Here is a 6,690-nt window from a genome sequence, read left to right on the forward strand (position 1 = left end):
TACATTGATTATAATCTTATTTATATATTAATTTTAATTTCATTTATATCTATATATTGATTTTAAATGATTAGTAAGTTTTTTTAGTTTTATATATTAATATAAATTTTGTATATTAGTTCTAATATTACATATTTCATTTTACTCGAATATAGTAAAAGTCAATATGTATGACGTACAAAAATTATACATGAATAGAGAGAAAAAATTGAGAAATTAATAGAAAGATTATCATAGAGGTGTACCATAAAATTATACATGAATAGAGAGAAAGAATTGAGAGATTAATAGAGATATTATCATAGAGGTGTACCATAAAATTATACATGAATAGAGATGAAGAATTGAGAGATTATTATAGAGGTGTACCATGAAGTAAAGATGAAAAATTATAACCGAATAGAGAGAAATAATAAGAATTAAAAGAGTACTTATTAGAGGGAACATGAATAGGTTGAAACAACCTAATTAAAGAATCGTAAATGTGAATATCAAAAATAAAAAAAACAAATATTAAGGTAGGAGAAGCTTGAAAAAAAAGAGAAAAAAAATAAAATATTTTCTTGTTTTGAGAAGAGGTCACATCATTGCATTTGATTTCTTTTTTAATATATATATATATATATATATATAAATATATAATTACAACTCCGATCACTGTAGTTTGTCACCTTCTTTTGAATTTGGTCTTTTTGCGTGTTTTCCATTAAAAATCCATTAATTCAACGGCTTTTAGGTCATTTTACACTCTTTTATCTTTTTCGATTTTGTTTCATCTAGATTTTCCTTTGTTAGTTCTTCCTAAAAACCATCTTAAAAACATGTAACCATAAGAGTGGTGTCTGATTGATTTGAGCTTAAGCTCCAAAGATCAAAAGTGCCTTAGGTTCAAATTCAAGGAAGAATAAAAATTCTCTTGTGGCCACGCAAGTTCAAATGCGACGACTACAGCCTACCCGCAAAACAGGTGGTCGTCTTGGAGTTAATCAACTCGCATAGCGGGTTGGATATCCGGGTTAATAAAAAAACATGTAAATAAAAAAATTAATTTTATTATAATATTTGCTTTCTTATCATACTATTTTATTAAAGTATAATATTATAATATATAATTAGTATTATAGTAAAAATAACTATATTTAATTTTGAAAATAATTTAGCATGAAAAGACATTAAATTTATCTTATTGGGAATATGAAAAATTACTCTCTGAAAAATGAAAAAGTTCACCCAAATATCCATTTTTATATTTTTCTTAACAAAAATAAGAATACTTTAGAAATTCAAAATATTTTGTATGTATTCGTAAGTTAGTAGAAGGGTACTCGCATAATACAACAAGATAAATCTCGATTTCAATGTTTTGTTTTATTCTGTTTCCGTCAATGCTATTATACAATTTAATGTGGTACTAAAAAACAATAATATTTTTATTTTTTGAATAAAATATAAATTTAAAGGTATCACAAAATTTAATATATATATATATATATATATCAATTTTCGTATCAAATTAAGGGGGTGTTTGGGATTGCTTATTTAAAACAACTTATGCTTTTGGTTATAAGTGCTTATTAACTTATGTGGTATCAAACCGGAGTTTTGTAAAAAGTGTTTGGATTAGCTTATAGCGGTACCAAAAAGTAATAAGCTGATAAGTTGTTTTTCAGTGTTTGGCAAATTTTGCTTATGTATGTAAAATGACCAAAAAAGACAGTGTTTTATATTATTGACTTATGAAAGTGTTTGAGATTGCTTATTAACTTATTTGATTTTTTATCATATAAAACTTTATTTTTCATCATTTAAAATAACATTTTTAACAAAAATTTATATCAATAAAATCAATAATTTATAACCAAAAAACTAACTTAATTAACAAACATTTGTACCAATACCATTAATAATTTATGACAAAAATAATAAATCTGATCCAAACAAACAAAAACAAAAAAAACCCAATCAATACAACTCACTGGATATACCCAACAAAGAGTTTGCACAACAACTTCAATCCACAATCAAACAAATAACCACCATATTTAGGGTTTTAGATGTGGGCGTGGGGGGTGGGTGTGTGTTGTGGAGAGAAGCGATGCGAAGGGAATRGAGGTGGAAGGGGGTTGGAGACAGTGGTGTGAGGCGAGATTGAAGGGGTAATCAATCAAGAAATTGGGAGAAAAAGAAAGCAATGAAAATTGAGAAACAGCATAAAAGAATGAGAAGGAAAAAGGAAAAAATGTAGCAGGTGATGATTTCAGAATGAAGAGATTGATGGAGGGTAGAGGAGGAGATGGTAGAATTTTTGTAGGAGACGATGAGAAACGACCTGCGTATAAGCCCAAAAAAAAAGCAACAGCTTTGTGTCGCCATTGACAACCAAAAAGCTCGGTAACAGCGATGTTGGAGAAGAAGAGTTATCGATGTTGGAGAAGAGTCGATAGAGAGTTATAAACAGATATAAGGTATAAAAGATATTAACAGGGTTAAAATGGTAAACCGGTAAAAGTTGATTTTGATAAGTCAGAATGGACTAACTTATCAAAAACTGCTTATTACCGGTTTGACACCGGTATAAGCAGTTTTTTTTCCAATCCAAACACTAAGAATAGCTTATCACCGGTACCAAACTGAAATACGTCAAAAAGCCCTCTAAATATTTAAAAGTTCTTGTTTTTTTGTGTAATTCCTTAATCTAATTTAGTTTTAATAATGAAGTCATTTATTTTTCGTTTAATAATATCATTTTTTATAAAGATAATAATTAATATTTTGTTAGAATTCAATGATTATCATAAATATATTTTCGATTTTTTATATTTAAAATGAGATACATATCTAATATTTGATTATGTTTATCTACTGTTAATTACACGAATTCAAACATGGAGCTTTAATAAGTTGTACATACGCACAATTTACTTGTAATATTAAATTTTAAGTAATATGCATCAATAAACAGTACTTAATGCATAAAAATGGATTTTAAGAGTTTTTATCAAATGCTTTATAATATAGTATAGATACTTAGGTGGCGTTTGTTTTTTAAGAGGTGCTGAAGTCTGAAGTCTGAATTCACTTCTGAATTTTAAGAGGTGGTTCTGAAGTCTGAAATCTGAATCAGTCAGACTGTTTGTTTTTACGTCTGAAGTCTGAAATCTGAATCAGTCAGACTGTTTGTTTTTACGTCTGAAGTCTGAAATCTGAATTAGTCAGACTATTTGTTTTTACGTCTGAAATCTGAATCAATATAAACACGAACAATCGTGAGCTGTTGACATCGAGAGCAGTCGAGAGATCGAGAGCTTGGACGGAGAGGCAGTTAAAAAATCGTGAGCTGTTGACATCGAGAGCTAAGAGCGAGATCTTGAAATCGAGAGCTGAGAGCGAGATGGAGATGGAAGAGCAAGATGGAGATGGAGAAATCGAGAGTTGAGAGCGAGATGGAGATGGAGAAATCGAGAGTTGAGAGCGAGATGGAGATGGAGAAATCGAGAGTTGAGAGCGAGATGGAGATGGAGATGGAGATGGAGATGGGATGCGGCTCTGAAATTGATTTCAGACATAGGATTCCCACTTAATTTTAAGAGGACGGTAAGAGGTAAAAAAGCTCTTAATTTAAAAAAAAAAAAACAAACAGTCTGAAATCACTTATGTCTGACCGATTAAGAGTTAAGAGGCAATTAAGTGAAAATTTTAAAAAACAAACAGGCCCTTAATGTCTTTTTAGTTGTACTTTCGAAATCCCAAGAATTTTGAAGCTAAAGAAAATAAAATAAAAATATTTTTTAAAGTTGCTTTGTGAAAACCATGTAGATGTCAAAAATATCTATTTTTGAGTCTTATAATGTTTTCTTATGTATTGGTTATTTGATGAGATTTGTTTCTTTGGTAATTTTGATTTTATAAATTTGAAATGCCCATATTTTGGTTTTTTTTGGACATTTTGATAAGTAAATCATTAGGGTATGTTCTTTTGATGATTTACTGTATAAATGGTAATTACTTGATGATTAATGCACTTTTAATGTATTTGGTTTATAAACCATTTGGAAAATGCATATTATCGTGCTATGAGGCATTTTGAAAATATAAAGTATATGTTTTCATTTGGAAAATGAATTGTCTCAAGAAATGATGGATTTTTGAGTCAATCATACTTTTGGAATGTGGTTTGCATAAAGAGGTTGTTATTTGCACCCCCACCTATTAAAAAAGTCAAAAAATAACCTACAAATAACATCAAATCGCCTAAAAGTTTGAAAAGTTTTATCTCTTTCTTATGTCCTCGTTCTCTCTCTTACTTTTTTTTTTGTTTTTTTAACTAATAGATAATAATTATTTGTTAGTTTGTAGTAATTATAATTTTTATTTGTATTATATATTAATGACGGGTGTTGAGTCCGGCAAATAATAGAATTTTATAAAAATAAGTCTATTATCTCTAAAACACAACTTGTGATAGCGATAAGTAGGGTCGTCTTCTCAGGGACTCGGTGTTAACCGTAAGTCCAAGACGTAACCGTGCACAAATCCATAAAAAAATGTGTGTATATATAAAAAGGGGGGGGGGTAGGAAGATTGATAAATAGCCTAAATATGCAAAATAAATTGAGAACTTTAAAAAGTAACGAATAAATTCTAGTGATGAGTATAACTAGTTCTTTATCATGTATCATTGACTTGTTAAAAACATTTTCTCAATAGATTTTAGACCGGTCGTGAGTGTCGACACGTGCCAAACACTCCGCTTGTCTTTATAATTAAACTAGCACGAGAAGCTCGGTAAATTAGTTCCTAATTGATTAAGTTGACTCTAGTCACGGACGTAAAATGCAACCTACCAATTGCCTTAAGCAATAAACAAGCACCAATCCTAACTAATGAACGGAAACCCGAACATTTAAGCTAGATTACACAGTCCTACAATGCGAATCGAAGAACTTGGTTGTCTATTGATGCACTATTTGCTACCAAGTGGAAATTAAGAACAATTACRGATTCCTAATCACAACTAGCAATTCAAATTTAGGCTAAAGGATTCAAGGGATCCTTCTCAAAACCAAAATCCCAAAAATGGAGAATGGTTCTGAACAAGAATTGCGTGAATAAAATTCAATTAAGTTTCAATGTTAAACAAGTCTCAACAAAATTCAATGCAAATTGGCTATAATCTCATCACTAGAAACAGAAAATTAGCAACTCATATTTCTATTTTGAAATAGAAATTGAACCTACAGATGGTAGAAAGCAGTAGACTAGGAAGAACCTTAATTTGAGAAATCCAAAATTGACTCTAAAATCTGGAAATCGATTTCAGATTCTTCAAGTTCAGTCCTTTCTTGGCTTCCAGTTTTCTGTTTCTGCTGTTTCTAAACTCAATCGACAGCTTCTTCGATTTCTGGTTTCTGTCCTCTCTCGATCTCTGTCCTCTCTCAATTTTCAGTTTGGTTGGTGATCGACTTCTATATTTTCAATTTCTGTCTCGAGCCAAAGGCTCTCCTCTCGATTTCTCCTCTTGATTTCTCCTCTTGTTGATCGACAATTTCTCTCGATTACTGCCTATCCTCTCTCAATCGACAGGTTGTATCCTACCTTTCTCGATTTCTTCCTTTTAATCGCCATCTCTCTTTCCACGATCTCTCTCTCTCTCAATGCCCACGTCCCTGCCCACGATCGGTTGCTGCACGATGTACGTCTATGCCAATCTCCACAGACTTGCTGCTGGTTGTCTTGGGCAGCAGCCTTGGGCTGCTGTTCTTCCTTTTTTCTTTGCTGTTTCTTTCACACGGGTTGCTTCTTGATCTTTTTTTCATGGACAACTTCTTGGGCTTTGCTTTTGGGCTATGCAGCAGGGCTGTTTGGACACAGTTTCTGTGTTGTTTGGAGTCAGCAACTGCAGCTATTGGCTACTGTTTGGCTGCAACTGTTTGGACCAAAAAGCAACTAATCAACACATTATTTCTCAACTTTAATGGCCTCATATAGTTAGATTAACTTAAATAAAAATGGACGTTTTAAGCATCTACTTAACATTAATTGCAAGGTAATTTTGACGTAAAAATGTATATATTTGTACTTGTCAAATTCCCCCACACTTAGATCATTGTCTGTCCCGACAATGACTAAATTAGCACGTATTGATAAAAATCGACTCTAATGAGAATGTCAACACATATAGCWTATCATGAGTTTGAGATTTGCAACAAAGAATTAAAAAGAGGATGCTCACGCAATCAAGTAGACACAAGCTAATCTCGAGAACTCTCACGAATGGGATTAAYAAAGCAACACTCGATTCACTCCTTGGGTTAAAGTATATCGCTCAAATCGTCACTACGCTAACATGTATCTACCATAGGCTTGAAAAACTTCTCACTCTCTACTACTTGGATAAAATACATGCTTATAAATCAAAAGGTCTTAAAAGGTGTAATGAAAAACAAGGCTTTGGGTACGGTAGGGAAATATTTAGGAAAAGTGATTAAGACCTAACACCAATGGAGAATCCGGCTACTCAACTACACTTTTTTTTTCACAAAGGACTTTTGTATCTATATTTGAAGCTCATTCCTTCTCGGACGATAGGGAATAGAGATGAAACGCTTATATTCAACCGTATCGTCATTTTCGTCGTCTATTTTATTTTTTATTGACGACGTAATTTTGCTTTTCATATATATATATATA

This window comes from Cynara cardunculus (genome assembly GCF_001531365.2).
Source record: "Cynara cardunculus var. scolymus isolate 2C chromosome LG 7, CcrdV1, whole genome shotgun sequence".
NCBI classification, from domain to species: Eukaryota; Viridiplantae; Streptophyta; class Magnoliopsida; order Asterales; family Asteraceae; genus Cynara; species Cynara cardunculus.